The 17,708-nt window shown below is 37.6% G+C and overlaps 1 long non-coding RNA gene across 1 annotated transcript in view; it reads right to left on the bottom strand.

Moving 5' to 3' along the window:
• LOC114356290 (uncharacterized) overlaps positions 1-17,417 on the bottom strand; it is a 55,653-nt gene extending 38,236 nt beyond the window's left edge. The window contains exon 1 of the long non-coding RNA XR_003656202.1: positions 17,153-17,417. This is a non-coding gene — a long non-coding RNA (uncharacterized LOC114356290). The remainder of the gene's footprint in view (positions 1-17,152) is intronic.
• Between the last annotated feature and the right edge of the window lie 291 nt (positions 17,418-17,708).

Raw genomic sequence — 17,708 nt, 5'->3', positions numbered from 1 at the left:
TCATCGTAAAGGGAGTGATTTAGATGTCATTTACTAACATTATAAATTAATGTTAGCACTAACATTGTGCTTTTAATGGAAAAGGGAGTTTAAATTATGTGCGTGACACGAGAACCTAACAATAATTAAAGTTAATCTATACGCCCGTATTCACAAACGATGCTTGCTTAAGTGAAGCAGCAAATCGAACGCACAGCGTTGGATAGAGCTCTGTGATTGGTTCGTGTGTCACCCTGTGCATCCACGCGCACTGTGAGACCTCATAGTAATGTTTGTGAATACGGGCGTTACCTATTATAAACGAGAAGTTTGTATTTGTAGCTTTAAACCTATAACGGGCAAATTTTTCATTGTTTTTTGGACCTTAAGACAAGGGAATAAAGTTTAAAATATGGTGGGAACTATGTTCCCACTGCCGTATAAGGGTTAACAAAAACTAGTGGAGGAATTTTGAGACTACAATATTAAAGCGACAAATGGATGCAAGCAACTCAGAACCGGTCGTTGAAGAAATCCGTGGGGGAGGCCTTTGTCCAGCAGTGGACGACATTACCTGGATTGCAACTATAACAGACGTCAAAATCTGTCAAACTCCATACAAAACCACCGGTTTAGTTTTTACTGTTAAAATAAATTGGTGCAACTCAGCCTAAGGCCCAGTTTTTTGATTCGTAGTTAAAATAACCAATAGTCAAATTTGACAGATGTCAAGTGACAAGTGGTTAAATTTCAGAAAAAAATGTTTTTCGAACAATGGTTAGCTTGACTTTTAGTAAATTTTTTAACTATTAGTTAACATTTTGTTAATATTTAACCATTAGTAGCAAAATTTAACAATTTGTTATTTTAACTATGAATCAAAAAACTGGGCCTTAGTTGAAATTTTTGCTTAGTACTTAGCCATCATAGTTGAAATGAACAGCGAAATAGCACACATCTATAATCTATACTAATATTATAAAAAGGTAATGTGTGTTTGTATATTTGTTTAATTGTAAGGTAATCTCGGGATCTACTGAACCGATTTTAAAAATTCTTTCACCAATAGAAAGCCACATTATTGCTGAGTGTCATAGATGATTAAAAAATAAACCGAAAAATTCCACGCGGGCGAAGCCGCGGGCGGAAAGCTAGTAAGTAATAAGTTAAATTTCATCTATTAGGACATCCGTACAACACGTTTCTATTCAAACCCAATTCTATTGAAACTCAGTTATGTTCCATCCTATAATTGCTTTCAATATTGGATACCAAATCAACCAATCAAAAGCCTATCTATGAAATTGGGATATTTCCAATAGTTTATCAATTTACCAATAGTTTGGTACATTGCGTCAAATTCTCAAAGCACCGTGTTTCTAAAGGATCATCCACGAAAGCACAATTTTTCTAAAAAGAACATAGACACATAATTATCAATCATCATTTCAGCCACAGGACGTCCACTGCTGAACATAGGCCTCCCCCAATGACTTCCACAATGGCCAATCAATGGCCGGTTGGTGGCGGCCTTCATCCAGCGCCTTCCTGCTACCTTTATGAGGTAGTCAGTCTGGTCTTAAAATTTAAATGACTGTTTTTTTATCTTCTGAAAATAGTGTCGTCATCGCTTTGTATACCCCTAAAAAGGACTTTCAACACTTGATGGAGTTAAAAACATTATTGAATAGAGTTTAGTTGCAATGGCCTATTTATTGTCTCGGAGCAGTGGTAGGGTTAATAAAGTAATAATAAAAAAAGAAACATACTGGGACGTGTAAAAGACGTGTTTTTGGACCAAACAATGGAATTAGTTAAAAATGTGGTGGGAACTATTTTCCCACTGCCACATAAAGGGTTAAAAGCTTACTTGCAAAATAAATGATTTTGAATTTGAGTTTTGAGCTTCATTTAGTAGCTAGTAAAACATAACTACGAGTAGGTACTTCCAATCTTATATTAACCTTAACCCTCCCATACAAGAGCAGTCCCATTAATTTTTCTCTAACCACTGAATCGAAATACCACTTCAACCCTTTTGCACCCGATCCTCAACCCGGGGTTGAATTATTCACTGACACGGATCGCTAATTTGCTCGTCTTCAGTGTTTGATTAGGGTTGGCCGTCTTATCTTGGAGATAAAAGGGTAGATAGTGGTGCTAAAGGACTTCTTAATAATAAATTAACTGTAATTCGTTCGTTCGTTTCGGCCAAATGACGTCCACTGGACAAAGGTCTCCCCCAAGGATTTCTTTAAGGTCCAGCGCTTAACGGAACTATTCCCACCGCTGCAACTCCTGTGTAGCCAGGATCTACAGCTTGACCGCCATAACCCAACCAGTGAAGGCCAAGTTTGTCCCGGGGGAAAGTTAATCTGTCATTGGACCCGCAACGAAATTAATCAGAAGAACATAGGAGTTCGAAATCAAGGTCCTGCGCTTCCCGCATCCAGGTTCTTCCAGGTATTGTTAGCATTTTAGTATGGCACCAACATCTTAAACTTTTTATCCACAACGAGGAAGCTCTTGCCCTACATTTCAACAGATGGAATGTGACGATCAGGCTGAAGGTGGAAGCGAGCTTCAACTGGAATCCTCAACCACAGAAAAACTGGCTATCTTACCTCTTAGGAACATAGTTATGACGACAGACTTAGGTAAGATGGCGGTAGCTAGCCAGACGGACATCTATGGCATTAATGTTACTTATTCTAAATATTTAAGTATGTTTATATCCGTTGTCTAGTACCCATAGTACAAGCTTTGCTTAGTTTGAGGCTAGCGGCGCAGTGTAAAATGTCCAAGGATATTTATTATTTATTTATTGACTGTAGGAACATAGGACGACAGACTTAGGTAAGATGGGGCGGTAGCTAGCCAGACGGACATCTATGGTATTATAAATGTATCACTACTGCTGTTGGTTATTTTGTAAGCTTTACACGTCTAAATAGTTGAACCAATTTTGATATTTTTTGTAGACAGATTGGAGATGAAGGTAAATGATTATTATCGCCAAAATAAAATTTTAAAATAGAGGATGACTACAAGAGAAATTATATGAAATGAAACGTTTGCAATGTTTAACTGCCTAGCTCGCATCAATACTTAGGCTGGGTTGCACCATCTTACTTTAACTTTGACAAACGTCAAAAATCTTTCAAACTCCATACAAAAAGCACCGGTTATCGTTAAAGTTACAGTTAAATTTAGGTGGTGCAACTCACCCTTAGACTGTAAACCCTTGAAAAGGAGGCTGACAATAGTGACTGAGTTTCTTGCGCTGCTTCTTCTCAGCACTGGCCCATTTATTGTCCTGAAGCAGTGGTAGGGTTAATACTGGGACGTGTAAGTGCTTTTTAAAAGCCTATTTGCAAAAATAAATGAGTTTTGAGTTTTAATGATCCAAATGTTACATTTCTCAGTATTTACGTAAATCCTACATCAATCGTAAAGTTACAAAAAAGAAAATGCTCAACAACAAAACAATTTAACCTTAAATTTTGAACTGGCAGCACCGAACCTCTGTTTTAATTAACGCTTTAGCAAGAGACCCGATCGTCTCAGAAAACTCCCATTTTATTTCCTCGGGCTTCCCAGCCATTTATCATAGAACGGGGTGTGTGGCAGGGCTGTGCAAAGTCTGCTCATTTAGTTAACTAGCAGACCCAGCAAAATTCGTACCGCCTATGTTCGTCGGAAATAATTTAGGATTCTAATGGTGAAAGATTTTTTCCAATCGGTCCAAATTTACAAACAATCAATCAAGGAAAGACCTCTTTATAATATTTAAACCCTATTTATGGGTATTTAGCGTACCTTTTTTTACTACAACATTAATGACTTTTTTAATTACCATTTTGCATGCTAAAAATGTTAGCAGAATAGTAAGCACTGTATAAATTATATTATAAGACCTCATATGTAAAATACCTATTCTATGCAATAAATGTTTGAATTTGAATTTTCCTCACGGCCGCGGCTTCACTCGTGAGAATTTCGGTTTGCTTTAGCCTATGTTATTTAGGGATAACGTAATATTGAAAGAATTATTGAAATCGGTCAGAAGATTTAGAGTTCATACGTTACAAACATATAAATCTTTCCCCATAATAAAGTAAGTTTCATATGTTATTACGATGTATAAACAACTAGCTGACCCGGCAAATTCGTACCTCACAAACCTTACTATGAGATCTCACAGTGCGCGTGGACTACTCACAGGGTGACACACGAACCAATAACAGAGCTCTATTCAACGCTGTGCGTTCGATTTGCTTCTTCCCTCAAGCAAGCACAGTTTGTAAATACGGGCATAAGTGAAATAATTTTTCATGGGCGAGAGAGTACTTACTCTGCCTAAACCACACGGCTATCGCCTATCCTAGTTTAAGTAATTCATCACGATAGCCTAACAAACGATTAATTAATTATTACTAAGCCGCGGCAGCCCTGGCGCGGATGGATGGCAGGGCTGTCACTAATTACTGCAGCTCCCTCATCAGTCTTCCGCAGGGCTGTCGACGATCCATTTGTTTGGTTCTTTAGCTTTGGCAGTTGGTATTTGAAACGCCGACTTTCTTAAAAGCGCTTTAGCAGTTGGTATTTGAAAACTGTACGGTTTCGCAGTGATGAGTCTAACTAAAGATTTTGCTGTATGGAGCATTTACCGAAGCTTTAAAATTTGCTTTAAAACCTGGCTCATTGTAATACGAGATTGGTCACGTTATGCGCAAGTAAGTTTATTTAGGTACTTTCTTTATTTCATTACTGCTTCGTACGGTATTAACGTGGAGACAGAGACAAGTAAATAAAAAACAATATGTAATAATTAAAATTATCAAATTAATAAGTTTCAGTAGAGACGACAAAAGTCTTTGTGACCAGTGTGAGTTGCCAGAGATATGTGTATGAATCTGAGACGTGGTCGCTTACTATGGGCCTCATAAGAAGGCTCAAGCTCACCCAAAGGCGATGAAGCGGGCTATGCTCGGAGTTTCCCTGCGTGATCGAATCAGAAATGAGGAGATCCGCAGGAGAACCAAAGTGACCGACATAGCTCGCAGAATTGCTAATTTTGTTGGACCATACATTAGTGGATCCTGCAAAACTGAGTGTGACTGAGTTTGTTGCGGCGCTTCTTCTCAGCACTTGCCAAATATTGGTCTCGAAGCGCTGGTAGGGTAAAAAGATTATGAGACATGTAGAGGCTCCTTAAGAGCAAAATATTTGACTATTTGTAAGCACTATATAATAGTCTATGCAAATAAAGAAATTATGACTTTGACTTTGAATTAGATTGCAGTGGAAAAAGTCTTTTTAATTTTCTATAGAAGGCAGCCCTGGTCTAAATGAGTGCTTGTTTCGCCCTTCCGTGGGGAATTGTATTAAAATGCTATTCGATTGAGCGATCCGTAATTGATACGCCGAAAGCGTTATTTATAACGAAACGATGTTTTTGGTTAGGGATTTGGACGTGTGGAATTTTAACAAAAAAGCTTTGCAACATTGTATAATAAATCTTTTTTTTAATTTGCATACATTGGGGCAGCGAGGTTCGAGAGAGAAGGCCATGTAGCGGAAAGCGCAGCGTGGGAGGTCCACAAGGTGGACCGACGACCTCATAAAGAAGGCGCTAGATGCAGGCCGCTACCAACCGGGCAATGTGGAAATCATTGGGGGAGGCCTATGTCCAGCATTGGACGTAGCTAAAATGATGATGATGACAAGTAATATGCAATGTTCTTCTGATTAATTTCGTTGCTGGTCCAATGACTTTCTTACGACAAACTTGACCTTCACTGGTTGGGTTATTGGCGGTCAAGCTGTAGATCCTGGCTACACAGGAGTTGCAGCGGTGGGAATAGTCCCGTTTGACTCACTCATCACTAAATTTCAGAAACTACAAGTGCAAGGGTCTCAAATTTTGCATAGGGGTTCCCTTTAGAACGTGCGTAGGTGGTTACTAAGACGGAATTTTACGAAACTCCACCCCTAAGGGGGTAAAACGTGATCCACGCGTACGAAGTCGCGGGCGGCCGCTAGTTTACTATACATGTCTAATCAATGACACATCAATGATATCCAATAACCAAACATTACCTACCTAGGCACTGCTTCATTGTCTATCCATGCATTATACGCGACCCCAATATACAGGGTATCCCGTAAAGAACGTGTCAAACTTAAGGAGATGACTCGATGATGATGAGAGAGACCAGAGGTTCTTAACCGGTGGTCCGCGGACCACTGGTTGTCCCTGGAGGCATTCCAAGTGGTCCATGATGTGCACTTGCACACCTTGGTCAAAACCACTTTTAACAGATTTTTGCATTCAAACTGGTTTTGACCGATTATGAGGTGGTCCCTGACAAAACAGAAATTTGGTAAAATGGTCCCTCATGACTTAAAGGTTAAGAACCACTGTGATAGCCTAATAGATGAGCTAAAAAATATTTTTTGGAAAAGTTTGGAAAAATCTTTTTCATGTTTTTTTAATCCTCAATTTTGAGCCTTTCTCTTGATGCTGTGTGTACAAATAAAGAGATATTTCTCATTCTTCTTCTTATTCATCTTAAACATTATTTCCCCATTTATACACAGAGCAACAAGAGATAAGCTCAAAATTGGGATTTTAAAAATATGAAAAAAATCTTATCTCTGAAATGGTGATACTTTTACTAAAGCATTTTTTTTGTCATCTCCTTAAGTTTGGTACGCTCTTTACGGGACACCCTGTATATACCTGCTAGGGCATTAACACACCGCTTCCCACAGCGAAGCTTGTGTTAAGCAGTTATTTAATGAAGAGCACAATCGACAATATGCAGACAAAACAATGCGTTCCCACTACTATGGGATGGAGCGAGTGGGTTATTTGTAGATGGTTCTGTATATTTTTAACCACAAACTGTCAAACTCACAGTAAGAACTAAGAATGTACCTAGTCTTGTAAAATCAAAATTATCTTTATTTGTTTAGACTAATTAAATTAGTACTTGCAAATCGTCAAATGCTCTTAAGGAGCATACATGTCTCATTCTTTTTTTGCCCTACTCGTACCAGCGCTTCGAGACAAACATTTGGCAAGTGCTGAGAAGAAGCGCCGCAACAAATTCTGTCTGCCGGTAAAAATATGGAAGGCCGCCGGATTCAGGCCGCTACCAACCGGGCGATTGTGGAAATCACTGGGAGAGGTCTTTGTTCAGTAGTGGACGTCCTGTGGCTGAAATGATGATGATGATGAATACGTTACGTTGCGTCTGACTGGTAGAAAGCGTTACCTGTAACAAAAATAAAACACTTTTAATAAAACAAAACCTTATTTAGAAGTCGTCTCTTCTCCCGCGGCATAGTGGAGTGGTCAGTGGAGTAGGCACCAGCCCATGTTGTCCCGAAGTGGTAGTAGGGTAAGCTATATTTGGGAAGTGTATAAGCGCCCTGGAAAGGCCCTATATGTACTGAATAAACTTTTTTTTATTATATTTATTTTACAGAACCTTCAGCCTACGGAACCCTAAAAACCAACGAAAGTGAGCACTCAGCCGCTATTGTACAGTTTACGTAACCTTTTCGCAACCGATGGCGTATCTTTATGCCTTTATGCTTTTTGGAGCGATGCTTCACTCTTCAATGTTATGTTACTTGATTAAATGCCACTTTTTAACCGACTTCAAAAAGGAGGAGGTTCTCAATTCGACTGTATTTTTTATGAGATTGAAGAACTCCTTTTATTCGACTCAGACCGTCAACTTTTAGTTGGCCGATAGTCGGTCCCTAATTTGTATGAAGAATCGGTCGAGGTGTATTGTGCGCACTTTCATACATGTCCATACTGATTAATTCACTGACAAAACTATCGGCCGACAAAAAAGTCGGTGGTCTGCGACTAGGATTAGGCATATTCCTCTAATGTGAGGAATCAGCCGATTTCAAATTCAAATAGTTTATTCAGTACATAGGCCCTTTGTAGGGCACTTATTCCCGTCCCAAATATAGCTTGCCCTACCACCACTTCGGGACAACATTTATGGGCTGGTGCTGAGAAGAAGTGGTGGAAGAAACCCACGCCCGTATTCACAAAAGCAGCAAATCGAACGCACAGCGTTGAATAGAGCTCTGTGATAAGTTCGTGTGTCACCCTGTGCGTCCACGCGCACTGTGAGACCTCACAGTAATGAGTAATGTTTGTGAATCCGGACGTATGTAGGTATATCTACAGGGTGGAAACGTTAAGTGATCTCACTCGATTATTTCTAAACTATACAAGATATCGAAAAACTGATTACTGATTCTGAAAGTGCTTCACAAGCTCTTTCAACATTAATTTTCTGATAGATCAGTTAATTCTGTAACTTATTATTGGTACCGTTGGATAGAGCTCGTGAAGCACTTTCAGGATCAGTCCAGTTTTTCGATATCTTGTATAGTTTAGAAATAATCGAATGAGATCACTTATCGTTTCCACCCTGTACCTATAGGATTCTCTGTCTCTGAATCAGGAATTTAAAGAGAGATTTGTTGCCACAGAGCACGGATGTAATTTTTTGTCTGTTGTATGTCACGCAACAGGTTACATTGTTAAATGGTAGGGATGTGCACGTATGTCGATGGATTTATCGACTACTTCAATATTGATTTATAGGCAAGTTATTTTTTCACGATTATTTATCGCAAAGATATAGAAAATGCGTGTGTAATAATACACATAGAAAACACCTAGTTACACTACTATAAGTAAGATACCAGTTTTGATACTTTAGTTTGATGTTGTATGTCGGTCAACAAACAATATACGATTTTTTATTTTACAACTGCCTCTATTACGTCTCATAAAAAAACTCGTTTAACTCATTTATTTTTGCAAGTAGGCTTTTAAAAAGCATTTTTACACGTCCCAGTATTTACCCTACCACTGCTTCTGGACAATAAATGGGCCAGTGCTGAGAAGAAGCAGCGCAAGAGACCAGTCACTATTGTCAGCCACTTTTTTTAAGGGTTTACAGTATTTAGAATATACATAGTTATAAATATTGATGCTCTACATCTACTTAAGAACATACAGTGTTTATCTACACGTGCTGTTGCCTGTAAAATAAATACTGTCTCTATCTTAACCTATTATCGTGAGTGCCAGTCTGTATAAACACTTAAAACATGACCAATTTTTTAGGTTAAATATAAGTAGACCGTAACAAAAACACAAGTGAATTGAAAAGGTAATTTGTCCCTTTCGGGATTCAAACCCGCAATTAAGGCAACTGTAAGATTTTGAGTCTTCTTTTTGGTACAGTGGTTTGCGGACCGAACTATGACAGAGGTCGCAGGTTCGATCCATTTGTAAGAAAGAAGCAAAGAAAGAAAGAAAAAATATTTATTTGGTATAAAGGCAGTTCTAACGTAATGCGCGGTCCACAAATAAAATTAGACAATTTATTGTAAGAAAAGAAAAAGTTGAAATATTCTGAAATTGAAATAATGACATAGTCGCATAAAAATTCACACGCGAGTATAATGTCAGTGGAACATGTAGATAAGATTAAACTATCTTTTGGACTGTTGATAAGAATGTAAACAGTTATTGAATTGATTTGAAAAACGGATTGCTATATAAATAAAACGTTTCAAATTGTTAACATAAAGATATAAAAATAAAGAGTCTTCCAGTGACTTGGCACACTTTTCGCTTGGTCCACGGGCCAACGGGTCGTTGTATTGAATTTTGTTTTCCGGCAACTGGGTCCATTCTAAGATTTTAGAGTAAATTTTGTAGATTTGGTGTTTAAGTTATTAATAAAAACGTGGGTCCAGTTACTGGAAGAAACAAATATTTATAAAAATAATGCATTGACTTGGCACGTGGGCCAAGCTAAAAGTGGGCCAAGTCACTGGAAGTTTCGCATTAAGAGCCTCCACTTTTTTTGAAGTCAAGTAATTTATAAAAACAAACTTTTTAAACTGCTTTCCCGCCAAAATCAAGAATAGTTTTCAGTTTTCCACCAATATTATTATTCCTCTCCTTTGCGACGCCATCTTCCATCCGTGCAAGAATGTTTGTATTCAATTTAAGCTAGAATCTCCATAGTAACGAAGTCGAAGTCTTTTCAAGTCGAAGCTGTGTTATCTTTTCTAAAATTATTTTAAATAAAAGCGACATTTGTGTAAATCTGTTAAATAGAATTTAACTGTGAAAAACTTATTAAATAAAAATATTTGTCCATTTTTTGGTACCAATAGACAAGGTTATTTTTGTCCCGGGAGAAAGTTAAACTGTAATTTTGAATGCAACGAAATTCGGTAAGTATTTAGAAGAAATTATTTACTTAATTAAGAATCGACCATTGCTCTCTTTAGAAACCTATTTCAGGCACCAGTCCCTCATACTTTGGGCTAAAAAATCCTTGACCTAATTTATTTTACTTTTAAAGACCTAAATTGTGAAGTTTAATAATAAATATTAATCAAATTGGACAATCAATGAATAACAAAGATATTATAAAATCTACAGCGAAAAAAACATTTTTTTAACTGTAGTAATAATTAAACCGATGTTCCTAATTGACAGAACAAAAATTCCAAAACTCTACAGTTCATTCGCTTTTAATCCACGAATCCTAGTTCCTTGCTTCAAAACGAGAAAAAAAGTTAAGCGGTTAGACAAGGATGGATGTACACGTAAGAGCGAGAGCACAGGATGCTCTAGGACCGAATAAGAACAAAATTTAAACCGGTCTGAGCGACTTTCGTTCAGCTTCGAATGGGTTGGTAGGGATGGGAAAAGTTAATGTTTTGTCGATAGAATGAAATTTATTAATTTTATTTATTTTAGGCTGGCTGACCCGGCGAACTTAGTACCGCCAATAAAAAATATAATTATAGCCTTGTTCATCGGGGATAATTAAGGACTCTAATGGAGAAATAACTAATTAGTCTAATAGTTTCTGAGTCTATTCAATACAAACAAATAAACAAAAAACATAGTCGAAAATAAAGACACACAAACAGGTATATATATACGTAAGAAACTGAACTGCAAACAGCTAAAAACTTCACCTTCAATTATGTAATGTACAATGTAGGTAACATTGCACAAATAAATAATCCAATTGTTTAAAAAAATCATTTTATCATTATTGGCATTGGTCGTATTACTTACAGGTTTAAATATGTACAAAACTTCTACTATTTATTTATTTATTTAAGGATAGTACACAGCACAATATCAATTTGTATCTAATAACAATGTTTTTTAGTAGATTTTGTAGGCCAATTTCCACTTACTAGCTTCTGTTTGGCGTTCTGGAATCAAACCCACGACCTTTCGCTTGCCTTAGTCAGTTCAATTTATCAAGTTATTCATAATTTAGTTTGAGATGCGACTAATCGCTAAGAAATTTTAATAGCTTTTAGCTAGCAGAAGTTAAGAAAACAAGCTAAAATTTTCCCGCCAAAACCGGACTTCATTGTGGCAACCCTAACACACCACTAGACGTATAATTTCCTCCCATTATACCATGGACGCCTCAAAAAGTAATAGATTACATGTAAACTGATATTAAAATGGCATATTTTACCATCTGTTAAATTAGATATTACTATTACAAGCCAGACAGGTTTTTGACCTAATCAAATGATATAATTTTGGATATTTTAGTGCTTTGATTCAAGTTGTTACAAAAAAGATACATATTTTAGACGGATATAATAAGTTAGAAACAAAATTGTACCCAAAATAGATTTGATATTGCATGGCTCAAACCAGTTTAAGCATAATTCCTAGTAATATTATAAATGCGAAAGTAACTCTGTCTGTCTTGCTTTCACGCCTAAACCACTGAACCGATTTTGATGAAATTTGGCATAGAGATTGTTTGAGTCCCAGGAAAGGTCATAGGATAGTTTATATCCCGGTTTTTGAAACAGGGACGCGCGCGATAAAGTTTTTCTGTGACAGACCAAATTTCACGCGGGTGAAGCCGCTGGCAAAAGCTTGTTTATAATATTTTGCTTGAACGCGCTAATCTCAGGAACTACTGGTCAGATTTGAAAAAATATTTTTGTGTTGGATAGCCCATTTATTAAGGAAGATATAACATCACCCTACAGCAGGGGTGGCCAACCGATCCATCCATCCATCCGAGTCGATCGCGACTATTATTAGTCCAGTCGATCGTGGCAAGGCAAAAAATACGACATGATTGTGTACCAAACTATACTGTTTCATTTAAGATTTCAAGAAGTTTGTAAGTGGTAGATCGCCCAGGGTTTCGTTAGTAAACAGTAGTAGAGTTTTAACCGCCTCTGTGGTTAGACCACCTGCTTCAGACGCAGAGGTCCCGGGTTCGATTCCCAGTGGGGGCAGATTTTTCTGTTCGGTTTGGTTGGTGGTAGGGCTTGTTCTAAGTCCGCCTGGCTAGCTACCACCATCTTACCTAAGTCAGTCGCCATAACAACAATGTTAACAGCATTGTTGTGTTCCGGCAGTTAGAGGTAAGATAGCCAGTTCCTCCGTGGTTGAGGATTCCGGGTGAAGCTCGCTTCCACCTTCGGCCTGATCGTCACTTACCATCAGGTGAGATACAGGCCAAGAGCTTCCTCGTTGTGGATAAAAAAAAAAGAAGCTCGCTTCCACCTTCGGCCTGATCGTCACTTACCATCAGGTGAGATACAGGCCAAGAGCTTCCTCGTTGTGGATAAAAAAAAATAAAAGTAGATCTTATGTCTAATCAAGTTGGCCACCCTTGCCTTACAGCAAATAGGGAAATAACATTCAAACTACATACACGCGTACGAAGTCGCGGGCGTCTTGTAAAATTGAAAGATATATGCTGACAATACTGATTGAGCTTCTTGCGCTGCTTCTTCTCAGTACTGGATCACATTATTGTCCCAAAATAAATCAGTGGTAGGGTTTATGTCAAAACTAGCTTTCCGCCCGCGGCTTCGCCCGCGTTGAATTTTTTGTCACAAAAAAACTTTATCGCACGCGTCCCTGTTTCAAAAACCGGGGTAAAAACTATCCTATGTCCTTTCTCGGGACTCAAACTATCTCTATACCAAATTTCATCAAAATCGGTTCAGTGGTTTAAGCGTGAAAGTGAAACAGACAGACAGAGTTACTTTCGCATTTATAATATTAGTATAGATTATGTTTGGAATTGGGACGTGTTCATGTGCCTCATATTTATGACTAGCGGCCGCCCGCGACTTCGTACGCGTGGATCCCGTTTTACCCCCATAGGGGTGGAGTTTCGTAAAATCCTTTCTTAGCCGATGCCTACGTCATAACATCTACCTGCATGCCAAATTTCAGCCCGATCCGTCCAGTGGTTGGTTGGGCTGTGCGTTGATAGATCACTGTCAGTCAGTCACCTTTGCGTTTCTACTAGTCGCTTACGACATCCAAGGAAAGAGAAGTTTAGTCATTTTCTACTTTACCGGAACCACATAATCATCAAATAAAATCAAAGTACAGTCAACCGAGTAACAGTTAAAAGTAACCACATAAAATAACTGTAGTTTGCGCCACATCAAAAGTTCAACTGCAGCGGGCAATAAAAATTCGTGAAGTGTTTTCAGCCAGTTTATTGGCATTAAAGATTGGAATGATTTACGTTTTTATGTGTTAACAGCCTGTTAAACTATTATTGCATTTTTCTGGAACGTTTTAGCAATACTATAGCAACTATAGTGACTACCTACCATAGATATAGAGAGATGCCAACTAATGCGCTGAGTTCGAAACTCAGTGTCGCATTAAAAATTGACACACACAAAGTAATCAAAATATGTGCTCATTATCCACTGCGGTATCAGTGTGCTTACCATGAGTTTACGTTCGGAGTGCTCGCTAGCGAGTACGTCAAAAAAATCTATGAAGATTTTGTTTCTTGAAAGTAGCCGCTAGGGGGCGCTGCACAATATGTCATACATTTAATGTCAATTTTTTACGTAGTCGCTAGCGAGCACACCTAACGCAAACTCATGGTAAGCACACAGTACTCAACGTTCGAATAATCTTTAGTACTACGCAAGCAATGCAAACTGTTTACATTATGACTGCAGCAATGTGTTCCGTTTTGGGGCATATTGCTGCGACACCGGCCACGCCCCCTTGTCACATCTCCGTTTAGTTTCTGTGATCGGTGCTACCTACCTACTCTACGATCATTATAAGACATGTGACTATTCAGAGGAGGTGTGATTTGTTTCTAGGTGATCAAAGGACACTAAATTGTCTTGATCACCTGGGTGATCAAAGCCAGGTGATCAAAGTGGAATAGACCAGCAAATCAAGCTAAATATTGCAAAATTTGCAGCAATAGTCTATGCATTTCAATAATTTTAATTTCCTCTAAAACTTTGAATTTTTTTACATAATTTTACACGTGTCAAAGCTGCGAGCGCTTTTCCAAGCAAATCCAAATTTAATTGTTATCCTTTATCATGTTTGTTTGTCTCTAATTATTAAACAACGGGATCCTAACGCCTACATACCAACGCAATTAGAAGTCAAAACAAAAGTATACCAAGAATTAAAACTCACTTCCGCCTACGCTTCGCGCGAATGGAATTCGTACGTTAGGTGTCATATTCGTTCTTCGGGTCTTGTTTCTTAACTAATTGTGATCTAGTGGTAAGACCACCTGCTTCAGTCCTATGTTCGATTCCCAGTGTGGGCAGTTTTCTGTTCGGTTTGGTTGGGGGCATGTTCGAAATCCGGCTAGCTACTTATCTAACGCTCGTATTCACAAACATTGCTATGAGGTCTCACAGTGCGCAGAATTTTATTCCTATAGCTCATATTAAGTCAGTATATTATACCTAACAGGAAATAATAAACTCTAGGCAAGTTTAAGTGAGTAGCAAGCCACAACTGAGTCATTAATAAATGTTTAAATTACCACATTTATTTGCTAACTGTTGTTAAAACAGCTTGACGCTCTATAAATTCTTAATTAGTGTTCTTAATTAATTGAAACTTATCTATTTGTCGTTTCATTGAATTGCGTTAGTTGATAAATAAGTAGGATGTTAAGCGAAAAAAATATTTTAAAATTAAAGGAGCTTTGTTAATACCTGTAAGTAGGTAGAGAGATACATAATATTATTATTTGCATTCTAATTCAAATGGATTCAAATGTCTATTAAAACAATTTGTATTCAAGTAGGTAGGTAGATATGACTAAAATATCTAAACTGTGTTTCTCATTTTATTATTTTTTAGAAATAAAATGAGCAGTATTCTTTTCGTTACTTGGGTAAATAGCATCGTTCCAGTTATTTAGTAGGGAGGTAGGTACCTACGTTTATTAATCTATGGTACAGTCAGCAACGAAAGTCCATGAACACATCCAAATTTTCAAAACACCTGCACACTATAAGTTAATTTTGCCGCTGGCGATATGACATCACTCGAAATGAAGCGTCTATAACTTTAACAAACTATGTATGTTTAAAATATTTTTTATTTATTATTATTGATACTGTTTTCTTAGTGTACCCACGAATGGCCAATATATTAATACTCGAGTGACTGCTATTGTACGCGTCTGCTTCGTGCAAAAAATATTAAAATGTAAACAATTAAAATTGTATAAACTTTAAATAATCTATAGTTTTAAGGTTAATTTTGTATTTCTCTTGTAAGTGAATGTAATTCTTTTAGAGAAATAAATGTCTTAAACCATAAACCATATTTTGCGTAAAATAAGACACAGTAATTGCGTTTAATCACTATGTATTTGCGTTTAATCGCGGTTGGGAGAGGGGACGCGCATTCCACGGACCGGCAACTTAGCGCGAACGGGTACCTAGTAGGTATGTGGTACATTTAATTTTTATTTGTAGCTAAGCTATGTTCAGTAACTTATGTACATTTCATGTGTCTAGTATCTTTCGTAAAGTTATTTTGTTCGGCAAGTTTCGTTGCTGACTGTACCTACCTACCTAGGAGCATTGGGATTGGGAGCGAAGCGATCGCGAAATCGAATCTTAAGTTTCGCTTGCTCCTTTTTTGTTAAAAAACGCGGTATTTTTTAAGTTAGCTAGCCTCTGCTTAAACCACCCACGCGTAGTAACTCTTTTTTGTAGAACCCAGTCTAGACAAGTAGACTAGACTAGTTGTATAAAACCACGTAGGTCCTACCTACGTAACCACCCTTTTACCTTTGTAAAAATGCTTCGAATGCCCTTGACATTTATATTACTCAATATTAAATAGGTATTGTGATATCATAACGTTAGTCATACATTTGAGATCGAATGTAAATTAACTATAAATAGTTGTTAAATATTAGCTGAGACAAACGTAAATTCCTAACAACTTGTAGGTAAAACTTGTGTTTTGTTTAACTGACGCGCGAAGATCCGTAGCTATTGAATGTAACAAAAGAAATGTTTTCAATACATTATTTTAAACTTGCTTACAAAGGAAACTTATAAAAAAATATAGGTAAGTACCTAAGTACTAAAAAGTATAGTTACCTAGCTAGGCAGTTACCGTTACCAACTCAAAAGGTCAGAATTTAAAACCGGACCTCCTTATGTTTTCAACCAAAGGCTCATTTAGTAGGTTCGAATTAGAATCATAACTAACGCCCGTATTCACAAACATAACTATGAGGTCTCACAGTGCGCGTGGACGCACAGGTTGACACACGAACCAATCACAGAGCTCTATTCAACGCTGTGCGTTCGATTTGCTGCTTCACATAAGCAAGCATCGTTAGTGAATACGGACGTAAGCCTACCTACTGCTACTTTAAAAGAACGAGGTAGGTAGGTATTTCTCCGTTTTATTGTAAACTTTACAGTTTACTTTATCTTTTCTATCAAGCAAGAAATGTACTGACAAGATACATCAACTAATTTGGTCCCTACCTGCTTACATTAGTTCAGGAGGTAGGTAACTTGTTACTAAGTTACTTGTACGAGTAAATAAGATACAGTAAATTTAGATAACAACAAGCTTCTTCTATCCAATTAGTTATTCCTTGTTCACTGCCTACGCAAAAGTAAAAACCAAAATCCTATTGTGAACAAAGCGTCCCAACCTGCGGCAACGAATTGTTTCTTCAAACTAAAAAAAAGCAGGTAAGTGTTAACGGCCAGCCACCTGCCAAAAAAGGTTAGATTTTAAGATAAAAGAGTTTCGATACGACACGTATCATACCTCGATTCCAACTCCAAGATAGCGGGACCGCTGATCAAAGTGACTCACTCACTCACTTTACTTCCAAAGTTAAATTGTAACACCAAAAGTATATTTTGTACTGTAAAGAGACCGTTTTACGGTTGAACGCGGCACTATAATCGCCCACGCCACACCTCGGGCACTTTCCAACCGGTTTTCAAAGGATCAACGTAAAAGTAGGCTCGGAGCCGACGGGAACGCAGCGTACCCTCCCTTCAAACGATACCGGAGAACTGGCTCGCGGAAAAAAGTTAAGTACGGTGTTGCCAGAGTTGGGAGTACGAATTTGTACACTGTAACTTTGAATAAATGTACATTTGAGTCATTTTGAGTGATAATGTCAAAATAAGTGTAAAAAAAATTGAATAAATTCACAGTATGTAATGTATTAAAGTAGTGCATTTTAATAAAAAAAAGAAAACATTACGGTGCACAACATAATTGTTAATAATGAGGTTATTGATGTTTACTCGGATCAATTAATGTAAATAAACAAAAAAACAATGGTGGCGTGGTGATAATAGAAGCTCTTTTG

The sequence above is a fragment of the Ostrinia furnacalis genome, unplaced genomic scaffold (genome assembly GCF_004193835.3).
Source record: "Ostrinia furnacalis isolate ACB-3 unplaced genomic scaffold, ASM419383v2 OfSCF2709, whole genome shotgun sequence".
Taxonomy (NCBI): domain Eukaryota; kingdom Metazoa; phylum Arthropoda; class Insecta; order Lepidoptera; family Crambidae; genus Ostrinia; species Ostrinia furnacalis.
This window is presented reverse-complemented; position numbering and strand designations above follow the sequence as displayed.